Source organism: Amblyomma maculatum, chromosome 3, assembly GCF_055883805.1.
Source record: "Amblyomma maculatum isolate TAMU_Amacu chromosome 3, ASM5588380v1, whole genome shotgun sequence".
Lineage (NCBI taxonomy): Eukaryota > Metazoa > Arthropoda > Arachnida > Ixodida > Ixodidae > Amblyomma > Amblyomma maculatum.
The window spans coordinates 7,111,171-7,127,750 of NC_139346.1; the positions used below are offsets into that span (position 1 = coordinate 7,111,171).

Below are 16,580 nucleotides of genomic sequence, written 5' to 3' on the forward strand. Positions count from 1 at the left end.
CGCAGCGTCAGGTGACGCGTTATTACGGGGAGTGAGAAAGACGCAATACGTCGCAAACAACCCCGTTCTTTCTAAGAATAAACTTCTTTCAGCTAATCTTGTGAATCCATTGACTCTTGCGCAAGCCGTCACGCATGCCTTGAGGTATCATGAATACCACATAACCATCTTCAGGCCGCTTGCTGCAGTTGTACACGCAACAGCACGGCATAGACCTTGCACGCTGCAATAAAAGCACAGCGCGCAATATTCGCTCGCCGCGAATAGGAGAAAAATGGCGCGAAGGAAAAAGAAAACACAAGGAAAACGCCGGACGCGCGTCGGTTTCCAAGGGCAACGGCAGGGAGACCAATCGTCGCTCAGGAAATCGGGCGGAGAGACGGCCTTCAGCGAAGGGGCGCGCAAGGGGCGAGGAGGAGGCGAGGAGGTAGCGCGGCGGCGGCAAAGTTCAATCGCTGACGGATTGAACTTTGCCGGATTGAACTCCCAAAGACGTTGACGGATTGAACTCCCCTCCCAACATCCCATCTCCCCTTCCCCCCGGACACCAAGAGTGCCGCCGCGAATTAAGGCCGGCATAACCCGTGTCCAGTATCCCCCCCCTTCCTCGAGAATAACCCAAAGACCCCTACCTACGTGCCTACTGGCGGGAGAACGCGCGCGGCGTTCCGCCAGCGGCAGGAGCCACCATAGCAGGACGCCCGCGCAGCAGAGAGGCCACATCGGTTTCGCGCGGCGATCGCCGCGGAGGTCACGTGACAGCGCTGATCTCTCCTTGTGTCCGACTGTGTGAGCTGATCTACGAATCTTTTTTTCAGCCAGCAGACCTTATTCCAGCTTCTCCTTGTCCCTCATCATCTACCGCGACGATCGTGTTTGCTCCGCAGCACACCGCTCGAGCATTCGAAACAAATTTACTGTCCTGTTCACATTTTCCCCGACGTGAATGTTCAGCGGGTACTCAAGTATGAAAACAACTCGCCTGCGAGATCGAATGCTTTGCCGATGATCGCTCATCGGTTGATTTTCGCGTAAAAGGGGAATAACGGAGCAGTCTCAAGAAAGTGTTCCAGTATTCTCTCACTGAGGCGAAGTTTTCAACACCGAGGCACAAAAGGAGAATGCTCGCTTCGTCGTTGATTGCACGGAGCGCTTGAGTTAACTAGTAAGTAAGTAAGTAAGTAAGTGAGAAGTCCTGATCCCTTTTGACTCAGGGCAGGCGTTTGTCAACGCCACAGGGGAAATGGATAGTTAAAGGAAAAGAGCAGTACATCACACATTGCGTCACTGTGCACTGAAATATGTCTTTCGCTACACTATTGCACTTTAAAGGCACCGTCGGTCGAACGGCCTCATGAAGCCTGGCCCATGAAGCCTCACGAATCCAATCCGGTAGCCACGTTCAGCCAAAAGTCAAGTCAAGTCGCAGCGTCGCAAAATCAGCCAACACCAGTCGTTGTCGCTGCTGCCGGCGTGATTGCAGGGTCATTGTCCCCTGCTTTGTCCGTGGTGGCACAAAACGTTGGCACTGTGCTGTAGCCGCTGTTGTCGTGCTGTTCCCGCGTGGTTCAGAGCTGCTCTGGCAGGGCGGGACCCGTTTCATGTTTTCCTGCCAGTATTTCGGAGTGGCTGTTCCCGTTCCCAAAGCTGAAGCCGTGCCTTCGTGGCTTCGGCGTGTGCTGCTTGGGCCTCTTCGGTCTCGCCTGACAGTGCTAAGCATTCGGCCAAGGTGCACGACTGTGGACCAGCAGGAAGAGCTGGACACTGTTGTAAGATGTGTTGGAGGGTCTCCTCCGGTGCTCCGCACAGTCGACACCTTGGATCCACGCCGAATAGCTCGTGCCGGCGTTGATTTGTGAGCAGGGCGCCCGTGCGGGCCTGAAATAGAAGGGCGCTGCCTCTGTCACCTCGGTAATATGATGGTGGGGATGGTTCGAGTTTATGCTGGCAGTATAATTCCAGGCTTTGTTTTTTTCCTGCTTCAGTGCTCCATACCGTAGTTTCGGCGTCTCTAATTTCTTTAAAGACTGCCTTGCGCCACTCTGTCTCTGACTTGGTGTCGTGTTTTCAGTTTCTGTTGTATTTATTGTTTAGGGACGTGTATTTTTGAAACCAATCCGTCTTGATGTTTTTGTACCTTAGATGTAGGTACATTCTGCGACTATAGTTTGTGTTTGCCATGAATTCAAGTCGACCAGCGTATTGTAGTTTGGATTTCGCCTCCCTTGCCTCGTATGAGGACCAGCTCATTTCACCGCTCACTGCCGCGGTTGCAGTTGCCAAGCTGCCCCCAAGCAGCCAGCGACCTAGCTCATTTTGGTGCCGCTCCAGGCATTTTGTCGTTTCTCTGGAGTAGGCCAGCACGTCGTCTGCGTACGTTGTCGCTGGTACTGCGATTGCCTTCCACAGCGTACGTCCAACAGTGTAGGGGTTGTATGAGTGTCTGGCCAGGTGCCAGACACGGCCTTTGAGGCGATTTGATTTTTTTACTAGATCGTTTTGATGTTGGTCCAGGAATTTTGGTCGGTCGCTGAGGGTGACGCCGAGGTATTTGTATTCTGATGTTTTTTTGATGGGGTTCTCTTGAAGGGTGAATTCTTCACTGGTGTCATTCGTGTTTATGCCCATCCACTGAGTTTTTTCAGTGTTGAATCTGAACTGGTCGTTTCGTGCTACTCGGGAGCTGATGTCTAAGAGTTGTTGGAGATCAGCCGCTGATTCTGCCAGTAGGACGATATCATCGGCGAAAGCGAGACAGGAAATTTTGGTATATTCTGACTGCTTGTCCGTCGTTATCGTGTGGATTCGCAGCCCTGGTCCCTCTTTGTCTAATGTTTGGAGGAGCTCTGTGATGTAGATATTAAATAGTGTTGGGGACAGTGGGCACCCTTGTTTTAATCCTATCTTTTGTTGGACTCCATTTGATCTGAGCTCCTGGAGTGTGTACACTGCTGTGCATTGTGAGTATAGATTCTTGAGCAGGTCGATACTTTTTTCTTCTAGTCCTATGTCCCGCAGTTTCTGCCAGAGCCTCGAGAGGATGACGCCGTCATATGCTTTTTCCATGTCTAGGAAAGCTAGATATAACACAGATTTTGCTTTGTTTTTCATTTCTAGAGCCTGGGTGAGCGTGAATATATGATCGCTCGTCCTACGGTTTCGTCTGAAACCGTTTTGAGATTCTGTGAGTATGTTATTTGTTTCACAGAAGTTTTGTAGCCGATAGTTGAGGATTGAGCTGAACAGTTTCTGGACATTGCTCAACACAGATATTGGCCGGTAGGCATCTATCTTCTCGACAGGTTTTCCTTTGCCTTTGTGTATAAGGGTTACTTTTGCTTCTTTCCAGGCAGGTGGAATTTGATTCGATTCGAGGATTTTGTTGAAGTAGTGTTGTAGTCCTTCCCTTGCATTTTTCTTTAGTGCTTTTAGGAATTCGTTGGGGATGTCATCTGTACCTGTTGCCTTTTGGTTTTTAAGGTTACTAATGCATTTTTTTAGTTCTCTTGTGGATATTGGGCTTAGCAGACTATGTTCCCTTTGTGTCCTCTTCTTTATAGCAGGAGTTGCATTTGATTCCTCTGGAGTTTTGCTTTCTGCATTGTCTTGGAGAGCTGTGAAGTGCCACGTTAGGTAGGCTTCTTTCTCTTCTTTGGTATTTAGGACAAGTCCAGAGGTGGTGTTTAAGGTAGCTGTTTTAGCAGGAGACTCCTTTGGTTGCAGGGAGTCAATGTATAGCCAAAACCTTTGACTGAAATGTTTACGTTCTTTTATTACATAGATTTCTTGTTGTTTGAAGGTGGTATCTATCTTTTTAGCTACCAAATGTTTCACTATTTGCTTCTGGCTTAGGTAAGCTTGCCATGCTTCAGCTTTTGCTGTTCCATCCTTTTCGCGTGTTTGTCGGTGTAGTTTGGATAGCTTTCTGCGTTTGACTATTTCTGCCTTGACTTCCTTGTCAAACCAAGGTGTTGGTCGTGTTCGAGTTATCCCTTTCGTCTTACCAAGGGTTGTTTCTGCCACTTGCAGGCATTGTTCTATGAATTCCTCATAGGTTTCGGTGTTTCCTATTTTTTCTTCGAGTTGTGTTGCGAACGTTTCAAGTTTGTCTTGGTCTCTCGTCTTCCAATGTTTGGCTGTGCTTTTTAATGCTTTGTTGTTTTTTGTGCGGGGTTTGCCAATATTTAGGATTATTTCAATTCTATTGTGGTCACTGCCACAGTTAACTTCGGTAGCAGGCACGAGATGGCGACACTGACGCGCACGTCTCTGAGCCGGACGTCTCTCATTGGCTCTTCCGATTCGCGGCACGCGGCAAGCCGCCGAAAATGGATCTAAGCCCCCGCTCCATGGGGCGCACGAGAGGCGCACGAGCAAGGCGCCTACGCGCCCAGTGCTGCGCCCTGCCAACGCTGGAAAAAGTACGCATCTCCTTGATACAGTGAGTTAGAATATTTTCCAGTGAAGCGAGCGGAGGGGACAGCGCCTTGCTACGCGCGTCATCGAGTGTGTCTCCTGAAGCGGCGGCGCTGTTGTCGACCACTCTTGAAGGTGGCCGGCGGCGACGGGTCAGAGCACGCCCGATGGCGCTTCAGTTGTGCGCTGGCTTTTCGTTCAGTGTGGTTACATTGCACGAGTGTTTTGATGTGAATGTATTAACAATGAGTGCAAAGCAACGGCTCAACCACTGCTATGCCCCAGGGTGCAGCACAGGGTACGCAAGAACAAAAAAAGCGCGAAAGTTGTCGCTATTCAAGGTGCCTGCTGATCCTGAGCGCAGATCCACATGGGAGAGGAACCTACATCGAGGCGACAAGCCGCTAACCGCAGACTGCGCGGTATGTGAGCTACATTTTGAGCCACGCTTCATCGTTAGGGATTATGTGACCGCAGACTGCGCGGTATGTGAGCTACATTTTGAGCCACGCTTCATCGTTAGGGATTATGTGCACCGCATAAATGCGAGGAAGTGCGAATTCCACGCGGGACGCATATGCTTACCGCAGATGCAGTCCCCACAATTTTACCCAATCTGCCAGCTTACTTGAGCAAGCTCCCCACTCCCAAGAGGAATGAGAGAAAAAGGAGTGGTGAGGACGATGTCACACCGCGAAAAAAGGCACGAAGGCAGGTTACAGAGGTGATCGAAGATGAACTTGCCGAACCTGCGGCCAGCAACGAAGTATGCGCGGCCGCAACTGTCCCCGCGGTGAGGAGAATGGAAGTCCCAGGGAAGCGATGGACGCAGCATGAACTTCAAGACGCAGATGGAGTATGTTTTACATTATGTGCTCTCGACTCGCTTTCAGGTGAGGTGACCGTGGAAAAGGCCATGTTCTTTATTGCAGACAGTGCTGGTGCCTTGCATACAAAGATGTTCCTGGTGTGCAAGCAGGTAGCGGGAGGACCAGTGGCAACAATGCAAGAAGCGCATGATTTTCATATCTGCAAAGGTGCAGCGTCAAGGGATGAAAACTCCCTGATGACCAGCCTAACAGCAAGCTTGCAAAATCAAATTGAGTACAAATCAAGAACAGCATATAGTACTCGCTGCCAAGGCAAGGCAACCAAAGATGGTGCTTCATGAGTCAGTTGCAAGTACTTAAGGAAAGCGCTTTTTAAGCGGCAGTCACGCAACGAACAGCCAAAATACTGGTTCGCGATGTCACGGTACCGTTTCTAAGAAGCTGCAAGCGTGTTCCCGAAAAAACAAGCAGCTTTTATCAAAGCTAGACAAGCTCGCAGTGGATCTTCAGCAAAATGAAAACTAAGTGCTCTGCAACAGCTGAGGAAATACTTTCTCGGAAAATAAGCTCCTTATCACCAAAGCAGCAGCCATGGCTATACATGGCTTGCACGTGACGTCACGTCGCCTGCTTTTTCAGCCAGCGGCCATGTTTGCGACCCGATCGCATGCCCGGTGGTCATTTGCTCGTGTATGGTCGAATTTTATGGCATAGTTCTCGGCGGTTTGTTGGATGACATTCATGTAAAATGGCTGCAAATGAACAGTTTAATGCGAGCTATTACTCAGACCTCATCGGGAGCACTCGCCTCCGCTACGTCGAAAAGATCAAACTTTGCGATCACATCGATCCGTACATGTTGCGGCCCGGAACGGATTGCAGTGCCGATGTAAGCTTGTTCCCTGAGGTGACACACGGTGACATCGTAACATACTTGGTTTTTTCCGCGAGCTTTGTTACACTGGAGCACATGAAAGCATTCAAGTCTTTGGAATCGCACAATTACTTCACCAGCGGTTGGGTGAAACACCTTTCTGCCAAGCCACTTCAAGATGACAAAGTGCTCCTGCTTGGCGAGGTAAGCCCTATGATTTATGACTTTTGACAACATTTGTGAACATGTTGTGGTGATGCATGATTTTTATGAGCTGTACCCAGCTTCGCGAGGTGTATGGTGCATCTGAAGATGGCTTGTTCGATTGTGTGCTCACGACAGCAGTTTAAGCACGAGAAAAACGAGCCTGCACTGAATGGACCTCACGGTCGCCTTTTTTTTTTTTTTGCACAGTCTTGGGGGTTTCGTTCACGAAGTGAATCAAACCACTCAGCATTACATGCACTGAACTCTGAGCTGTGCGGTCTGTTCAGCGCATCTGAGCCTCGACGTTAGACAGTGCACGTGACCGCGCATCAAGCGTTTGAAAAACAAGCCAGCAGTGTCCCCGTGGCCGCCAGTTTTTAATCTGCGTTGTTTGGATGGTGCTACTAGCGAACTGATCAGATAATGCGTACTGCATTACATGCACAGAAACCGTGTTCCTTACTGTTTTTTAAACCATTGTCTCCAGGCCCAAAGCGTAATTAAAACCAAAGCAGTTTTAAAAGGATTGGCCACTAACATTAGTTCGTGACAATTTATTTATGCAGGTGAATCATTCACAGAGACTAGGCAACTGACCTCTTCAAGCGTGGCTGCTATGCAGAAAGAATGGGACTGTGATTACTGCTCACTGCACTTGTATGGCAGGAGCAGGTGAAGCGTGCTCACACATTGGAGCTTGCTTGTTTGCAGTGGAGACCGGAGTGAAAATAAGGCAGTCTACAAGCTGCACACAGAAGGAAAATGTGTGGCTACCGGCATATGTCGAAAAAATTAAATTCAAAAGGTCAAAAGATATCAACTTTACGTCGTCAAGTGGCAAGAAGAGGATGCTTGAGACAACCACCGACCCCTCAAAGGACGCAAGAGTGGTCAAGCCACGGGCACATGTCCCACCACTTTCTGCGCTGGAGCAGGAAACATTGTACAAGTCCATCCAGAATGCCAATGTTGTGCCAGCAGTTTTTTCTGTGCTGCCTAGCTACAATGGTCCTTTCAAAACCCAGTGAAAAAGCAAGATGCAAACCTTCGATCATTGTATTCAGAGAAGATGCTATCAGATGACCTAGATACACTTGTCGAAAAGGCCAATGACATCCTCCCAAGCCTTCAAATAAATAAGGAGACTGCAAAAGAGGTTGAGGCCTCTACGACAAAGCAGTTCACCAGCCTGGCATTCTTACCGAGCAGGAAGGGTGACTGCATCTGTTATGAAGCGTGTCTGCCACACTACCACTTTTAAAATTAATATGCTACCCAGAGAAGCAGTCTTTACATACGCTCGCCATCACATGGGGTATCAAAAATGAGCCCCAGGCCTTAAAGGCATATCAAGAGAGCGAAGCTCAAAAGCACGATTCTTTCCAGTGCTCCAAGTCAGGGCACTTTTCCTTTTGTTGGAGCCATGCTCGACTCTCTTGTTACCTGTACATGTTGCGGAAAAGGAGTCATGGAAGTGAAGTGCCCCTATTCACTTAGGGAAGTGAAAAATCCTACAGAAATGTTCACCCCAAGTCATGGTGTAAGAATAATTTAGGTGAGAGGACGCCGCCGGTCTCCGCTCCGCAAGAAAGCTCTGCTTCTCAAGTTCTCCAACAGATGGCGCTACCAACTCGGGCCCAGTAGGGCCCGGTCGCTATGTGGGCGAAGTCACGGTGCAAGAATAGGTGGGTCCAGTAAAATAAATAGCATGACCTTACCGCCTCCATGTCAGCCCCTAACGTTCGGTTTTATCTGCAGCGAAGGCAAAACAGCTAGTTGGGGGCTAAGACCTGTGCGTCCGGTCGATGCCAGAGAATGCGTTAGGTAGTTTCTCTGATACCGGCTATCGCACAAATAAACGGCTGCAATGTTTACGCTTACCCCAGTCACCCGTCGTAAGCGGTCAAGCGTACCTACAGTTATACACCGAGTTTATATTCCACCACTCACGAGTGGCCCGTTATAGCAATAACATCGTAAATTGGTGATAAGCGTGAAAGGAAAGGGAATTCACAGGAAGCAGTCGCAACATCCTAGCTCAGAAAACGGCTGATAAACTGTGATAACACTTGCGGCCTTATTCTTCTGTGTCTAACAATGTGTCGGCGTGTCATTGGCAACTACAGATTCGATACTGTCTGTATAAGTTTGTATTTCTACCTTAAGATACATACAGTTTATAGTCTTGTTCATGAGAAGAATGCACACATTTGTGTGGATGGCAATAAGGCATTGACCTCATAAATTTCATTTATTTACAAAAGAGAAAAACTACATTGGTAAGTATGACAGTGTACATCACACCACACACACACAAAACAAAGTTTAGACATATATGCAGTACACATAAACACACATTGCGCTCGTCCTGGACAAAGAAAATCATACATGTTTAGACAATTTACGCAAGTCTTGGCTTTTCTTTACATGCTTGTTCTTCAACTGTCGGCAATACTGTCGCATTCGCAGGCACACATAATAGTGTAAGAGCTTAGCAAACATTTCTTCTTTATGAGCAACACATGGAAATGTGAAGTTGAAGTTTTCTAGCACAGCGTCAGTCGTGCGATCATATACATCCCTTTCGCCGGCATGTTTTGCGAAGTGCTCCTCGGCCTCTTTAAAAAGAAGAAACAGGTGCACATTCGGACGCATGAGCCCACCTTTCGTTTCACAATTTACCAAGTGAGCTTCAGGTAACTTTGAAATACCCTTCAGTCCGACCAGAGCCTCCTTACAAACTGTACAGGATGTATGAGTACCAAGCTTTTGTGACACAAATCCTGTGACATAGTACACAATGCAGTCAATAACTGCAGCATTTGAATAGTCATGTTCAAACACATCATCGCACTCCCAGGTTTCCTCACTGATAAGGCCATCCAGCTTCTGCTTGAGGTCATGCATTTTATCGGTGTGCTGAATAGCTCCGGATTTAAACACCTCTCTAAAGTCACTGAGCGTGAGAAAAGCAGATTGCTCTTTCTCGGAAGCTACACAGTTGCCGAACTGTGGTGGCCTCAATAATGAATAAAGAGAAAGCATGCGGTAAAGCTGTAGGAATGTCGGGAATGTGTGATGCTCATTTTGGCCACTCGCTTGTCTTATAATACCGAAAAAACACTACAAGGGGTCCTGATTCATTTTCGCTGTCAGGACATACTTGAAGTAGCACTCCTTCAGAAGAAACACTGACAGTTCCTGAACAGACTTAAGGGTAACACATAAACCTTCGGCTATAGATTGTGTTAGGAAAAGATCTTTGTGAATATCACCCCTCACAACTTCCTGCTCCCAGCTATCTAGCCACTTAGACGCAGACTCGAGAACATGGAAATCTTTGCATCCAAGTGTGAGGCCTTCTGCGGGAAAGCGACGATTGAGGGCATCAAAAAGGTCCTTCATCAAGAGAGTAAACTCCACAGTTGGCTCGACATTTTCAAGCCGAGGTGCGCCTCTCTGTGCATAGAAAGATATTCCCTTAGCAACTGAGTAGCTGAAAACTTGTGTGGCTAGCTTCACCCGCATTTTGAGAATATGTGAAGGATTGACATGACAATACGTCAGCTTTGGACACACCCTAAGTTCAGCGGCATTTTTGGTATCTGCCAAAAAAAGTGCATCGTAGCACGACCATTTCACTAGTTGCCCATTTACTTTCAAAATCTTTTTGTCATAGAGACGATTCCTGATGCATTTGAATAAATGCGGTGTCTGCCACGACATAGACTTTCCTTGCGGCATCTAGTGGATGTTCAAAACAATTAACAACATGTCCTAGAGTGCCACTTACTCCAAGCTGCTTCCACATGGCCCTGTTAGTAGATGCGCCATCGCAGACTACACCGTCAACAAATATTCCTGCCTGCTCTAAGTGCACAATGCACTGCAGCAACAGCTGGGCAAGGACTGTCCCCTTTGTTGCTCCTTTCGAAGCAAATACTGCTACAGGTTGTAAATAACTGTCAGCAAAAGGTGCAAAGGCAAACACTAGACCATGGTCTGCCAGCTCATTGCTTTGCCCTCCTTGGTCTCCATAGTCAACATATCCAGAATACGTCATGGTCTTCGAGTTTACAGCCATCTCTTTCCTGACCTGTATCTCATCTAAAATCACCATCCCTCTGCGCTGAAAGGGCGTCTTCCTTGCCAGTTTGATTTTGAGAGCTTTAAAAAAATTCTCATCAAAACCACATTTGAGCCCAACCATGTTTATATACTTTCTTATGGTTGATATGCATGGCATGGGCAGTATGTTATTACTCCGAAGGAATGAGTAAGTAGTGGGGCTCCTGATGTTCAGCAAGAGACATAGGAGTAGCCAGTCGTCGGTGTAGCGCCTATTATTCTTTGTTGTGCACTTGGCTGCAGACATACATTCCTGCACAAGAAGGAGCTGCATCGGTGGAATGTTAAGAGCTTGCAGTTTCTTTTCGATGTCTTCCTCGTGCAATTTCATTATTTCACCTTTGCTCTCTTCGAGTTGTTTAGTTATGAGTCGGTTGTGCTTCAGTAGCCGTGCCCGTGACTTTTGCAAGACAGCCCTAGCCCGACGCAAGGCGTCAATCTTCTGTTTTTTGGCAGGTGACACAGACAGCCTGATGCGCTTCAGTGGTTGCCGCTGTTTTGCTCGAGCAGCTTGCCGGTCGGCATGGATTCTGAGAGTATCCGATAGGCTACTGCATGCACGACATATATCTCCCCCCCGGTAACAGCAGTGGGCATCGTTTATGCCTCCATTTACGCTGGCAGTCAACAAAAGCACATTCAGGAGCCACAGAAGGAAAGTCCTTCATATTAGGTCCTCCACTGCAAATGTGTAAGTTGTGAACCGCTTTTAGAACATCCTCAACTTCAGTTGTCGACACAGCAAAATTATTTATGCCTACAGCACTGCATTGAACCGGCTTGTCAAATATGTAAACTTGCAAAGCCATGTCACTTTTCACATGCACAGACTTTCGGTTAAAAAGCACACATGCGCCGTGCCGTCACTTGTGCGTAGCAGGAAGGCATCATAGAACACGAGGTCACGGAACCCTTCTGCGTCGATGCGATGCACCGCCCAGGACGGTGTCGGCAGGCAGAGAGTTGATGCGGTGTTGAACATTTCTTCGAACGGCGATAAAGTGCAGAGGTCACTTGCCCCGACAACATTGCTGCTGTCATTGACTTCGCCGTCTGTGCTTTGAGCTGATGGTGTTGCTAACAGGGTTTGAAGTCCGGTACCTCCACTGTTGGGCCCGCGCGTACACGCGGAGGAAGGTGCACGATAAGCCTGCCGCCTTGAATTCTTGCTAGGACTTCTTACCTTCTTTGACAAGTAGCTCGGTGCTCCCTCGAAAATAGTTGGCAGAGCATCCTTGGCAAGTCCCGCTCTCCTGTTGCCCGACATCAGAACGCGGCCATCAATAGCAGCGGACCACGTTTTCAATATGAAGTGAGGAGCGAAATGTTTTTCACAAACACGGTCCATGCGCTGCAGTACTCGGTCTTTGCGAGGGATCGCCCGTCTCCATGCGTCGAGCCTTGCTTGCTCTTGCGGCGGCGTAAAAAGCGATAACTTCTCTTTACAGGACTTATAACCCGTGTTGCAGTACGGTACAAAGCACTTCCCCATCGCGTAGCATACCAATACGTAAAACAACCAAACAGATCGAAGCGTAAACACATGCGAACAAAGAGCAGGTGGAGAACCCTCATGAATGCGCAATGGACTTAAGCGGGCGCCACATCTCGATGGCTCTTCTAAGCAGAGCTCAACTCTCCCCGGGAAGCGTCGCCTAAATTATTCTTACACCGTGCCCCAAGTTCATGCCTGGAACTTGTCAATGGTGTCTTGAAATTACGACGACAACATGGTTATTTCTATCAGGCCCAGACACAGATGGCCGTGTGTGATGTTGAGTGGTGCGACTTTGTTGTGTGGGCACCCGATGCACTGCATGTGGAGCGAATTGGCAAGCAAAAGCAGTTTTGCGAAGACATGCTGGCTTCTGAAAAGAAATTCTTCATCCATGCAATTCTACCCGAACTGTTTAGCAAGTACTTTACAAGGCAGCACGCAGGCCCAGGAACAAACTCTTCGAAAGAGGATGCCTTCTGCCATGGGCCGGAAACTGGAAAAATGGTTGCTTGCGACAACGAAACATGCCACTACAAATGGTTCCATTTTTCTTGTGTTGGACTCAATAGAGCACCAAAAACTGCCCAATGGTTTTGTCCAGATTGCAAAGGGCCAAAAGACTGTTTCCAGTTCAGCAGCCAAGCACGATAAATCATAATGAACACACAGAGCAGATGCAAAGTACAGTGCTTTATTGAAACGCAATGAAACAAGATTTCCCATCACTCACTCGGGACGTGTGCTCTTCTGCATTGTCTTTCTGGGCTGCAACAATTGATGAGCACAGATTTGATAATACGCAACAAACAGTTACTATTTTGTCGAGAGGAGTGGTCTTGTCTCCTGGCCAACACACAACAAAATCGATGGGTATGACAGACTTCAAAATAATAAACTTATTTCTTATAAGTCCAATTACTCTCTCGACGTGTATGCGCACATTTTCCAGCTTTCTTATGCTTTGCACTTCTGCTGAGAGCTGTCTCTTTCTTTTGGTGTAGGCTGGCACATGGAGTCTGGCACAATAAAAACCAATGCTTTCACTCACGTTGAACCCTCGGTCCGCAAGAACTACATCTCCAGGTACCAGATGGTCCAAAAATCCACAGTGTTCAGTAATGTGTTTGCCACTTGTTCTACCCCCCCAACCTTCAGATATAAAGGTAACAACACCCTGCGGAGCAATCCCAATTAAGTACTTCGCCGTATTGCTACCTTTATACTGAGACCACGTTTCACACCTTGGAAGGTATGAAGACGGCCTTTCTATTTTTATTTCGAAGCAGTCAATAGTGACTGCCACATTGCTGCCGAATGAATCATAGAATGCCTGTGGCATAGTCTGCTGCAAGGCGTTTCGTGTTGGCCAGACAATTTCGTCTTTAAGCCTGCAATATGCCACATGCAACCATTTGTTAAAGATACGAGATACTGTTGCCTCTGAAACGTTAAAGCGAAAGCTAAGATCAGCATTCTGAAGGTTTAGTTTCAGCTTCATCATAAAGACAATGAATTCCTGAAACTTGGAGAGGCTGCTGTTATCGTTGTGTGAAACAAAGCTTGTGAGAGCTTGGAATACAGCAAACAAAACTGTAAAGTTTGCCATTCCAGTGTAAAGCCGCACATTTTGCATCAGAACTTTTCAGTGCGGCTTCGGACATCTCAAGTTGCTCTTTTTCTTTCTGCAGCGCATAAAGTTGTTCGTTGACAGTCACAGAATGCAGCTCCAGCGCCTTTATGTCTTCCATCGTCATGTCGGTCTGAGTGGAGATCCCTAGAGGAAAAAAGAATTTTTGCAAATTCATTACCAGTAGCTGCACAGAGAAAGGTATGAATGGCTAGGCATCATGCCCTACATAGGCAGAACTGCAATCCAAGGCTCTTGAACAAAGACTAGAACGAGTACTTGTGCCCCCCCCCCCCCCCCCCCTAATTTCCTTCCCGCAAAAACTAAAAAACGAACCTGTCTGACGTTCGTTGGTATCGACTCGCTCCTCTTGCGATGGCTGTGGGGAATCTGGAGCGGCGCCCGGCGATTCATCTGAAGTTACTGCGTCAGAATCAGTCTGCCGCTTTTGTGCATATCGCTTCTCTCTGCGGTCGTGCCGCGCAGAATCAGCATGCTTGGTTCCGTAGCCAAGGTTGAGAGACGGGGCCCAATCAGGATTTGTTTCGTCGAACAGTTTCGATGGTTCGCCTGCGGATACAAGTTTACAAGTTTTCCATGTTTCTGTAGAATGTCTTCGTTTGAAAGTCGGCGTACGTGAGTAGAAATGAGGCATAGCATAGCTAGTCTTAACTAAAACAGCGTAAGGGGCAAAAAATTACATGGACACGTACAACTCTGAAACAGTAAAATGGACACACTCGGAACTGGTGTCTGCGCGTTCGCTTTGCATTGCTTTTAAAGAGATTGTAATGTAAACGTTGACTCACCTGTTATGAAATGGATGCCGCATGCTCGCACATTACGACCTTCGTGATTGAACTGGGTGCGTTTAATGCACTCCAACCACAAGTTGCGACGCTTCTCGCTCAAGGTTCTGATCTTCTCGCATTGGTATTGTATGACTTTTGGCAGAGAAAAGAACCTCATACTGGTCGGCTGTCTCTTCCTCCCTTTGACGTCGCTGCGATTGGAGCAGCCAACAATAGCGCAATTAACCATGTTTACACAAGAGAGTTCACAAACGCATGGAAAACAACGCGGGCTTGCTCGAAAGTGACTGCGCGCACCACGGCCGTGCCGCCACTGGGCAATGGTGGGTCAACTGGGTCGCCAACATGGCCGACGCGTTTCCCCGAGTGATGTATGATGACGTCAGTGCAAGCCATGTATAAGGCAGTGCTTCGAAGCATCCAAGAGAAAAAGCCCACGGGGCATGAAGTACGATAAGGAGTGGATGCTTGAATGCATATTGCTTAAAATGAGGAGCCCTAAACTGTACCGGTATATGAGGCGGCAGAACATCTTGACACTCCCAAGTGAAACAACGCTGCTTAAATACACTGCCCAGTACAGGAGCGGCTACGGATTTAATGAAAAAATGCTGAATGTGTTGAAAAAGAAGGTTGCCCACCTCGATGTGTTCCACCGACACGGTGGAATAATAATAGATAAAATGAAGCTAGCAGAACACTTAACAGTGACAACAGGTGCGAAGATAGAAGGCTTTGTTGACCTTGGCCCATATACGCCCGAAAATAAAAAACATTGCCATGCAATTATGGTCTTGTTGTGATGTTTGTACCACTCTTTGGCAGCTGGACTCAAGTTGTTGGTGTTTTCGGGAGTAACGAGAACGTGAAAGGTGACCTGCTGGCCAAAATTGTAATCGAGTCCACAGCTCTTGCAGAAAAGGCTGGCCTCTTAGTGGATTACGTCACGTGATGCAGTGGCCTGGAACCGGAAAATGTGGCGCATGTTTAATATTCGAGCTTCCTTAAAAGAAGTGGTCTGCAAGAAACCGCATCCTGTTGACAGCAGCCGCTTCTTATATTTTTTTTCAGATTTCCCACACCTTGTCAAAAATATTCGAAACAGGCTTCTTGTCACTTTTGACACCCCCGATGGAACGGTATCAATGCAATTTGCTCGAAAAGCTTTCGAACTGGATGGAAATGCTGTAACAATGAAAGCAATGCCTGGCATAACTAGCGTGCACATCAGGGCGAGTTATGCATTCCAATTGTTCGGGCATGGTCCTTTGCGAGCTTTTTTTCTTTACCGCACTCAGCTAGAGCAGAGCTGCGGTAAATTTGAAGCTACAGAAAAGTTTTTCATAAGAATGAAGTCCTTGATTGCTGTGATGACTGGCAGGTATACAGCTGAAGCCCTCAGGCCTGCTTCGGATGGTGTGAAGTTAATAAAGGAAACCCTAGGTTTCCTAGACACCTGGGAGCGCCACGCTGATAAAAAAAAATTTCTGAGCGAATCTACCGCGGAAGGCCTAAGAGTCACGCTAACAAGTACTCTTGAGCTCCTTCAGTACTTGCACGATCAAGTTGGCTACAGCTACCCGTTGACATGACTGAGCCAGGACAAAGTGGAGAACTTCTTTGGATTAGTCAGGCTTTCATCTGGCTGCAACTCCCACCCAACACCACAACAGTTTGTTATCACTGTTCACTGCCTTTCTTATTACAACTTGGCACACAGCGTTGCAGGTGGAAATGCAGATAGCGACATATTAAGTTCTCTTCTTGATGCGGGGGACAAAGAGGAAACTGCAAAGCAGCAACTGATGGAGAAAGTGAAGGTTTGCACCGAAAAAGAGGTACCGTCGGCTTCATGTGGCAGTGCAGCTATGCAACATGACTATAACATCCAAAGAAGTGACTCAAGGTTGATCTATCACATCTGTGGGTACGTGGCGAAAAAGTGCGTGCTACCGACCAAATGTCCTGCATGTATCGATTGCCTCTTATTGCCAGCAGAGCAAGGCCGCCGCATGCATGCTGCAGAATTTGTTAAGCATATTGACGAAGGAGGCTTACTCTACCCCTTGGTTGAACTGTTCCGTTTCATCACCAGGCTGGAGGACTTTTTTACTAATTGCTTTAGTGCGCACAAAGTTCATTCTGAAAGTGTCATTGACATTTTACACATGACTCATTGTGCTGCTCC

General features: G+C 47.6%; 1 protein-coding gene and 2 pseudogenes across 1 annotated transcript in view; 2 read left to right on the forward strand and 1 right to left on the reverse strand.

The window, feature by feature from the left end:
• Positions 1–16,580, forward strand: part of LOC146194177 (endothelin-converting enzyme 2-like) — a 300,553-nt gene that overhangs the window by 117,995 nt on the left and 165,978 nt on the right. The gene's annotated exons all lie outside the window — the stretch shown is intronic.
• On the forward strand, positions 4,693–12,604 carry LOC146194178 (uncharacterized; annotated as a pseudogene).
• On the reverse strand, positions 12,645–13,707 carry LOC146194179 (uncharacterized; annotated as a pseudogene).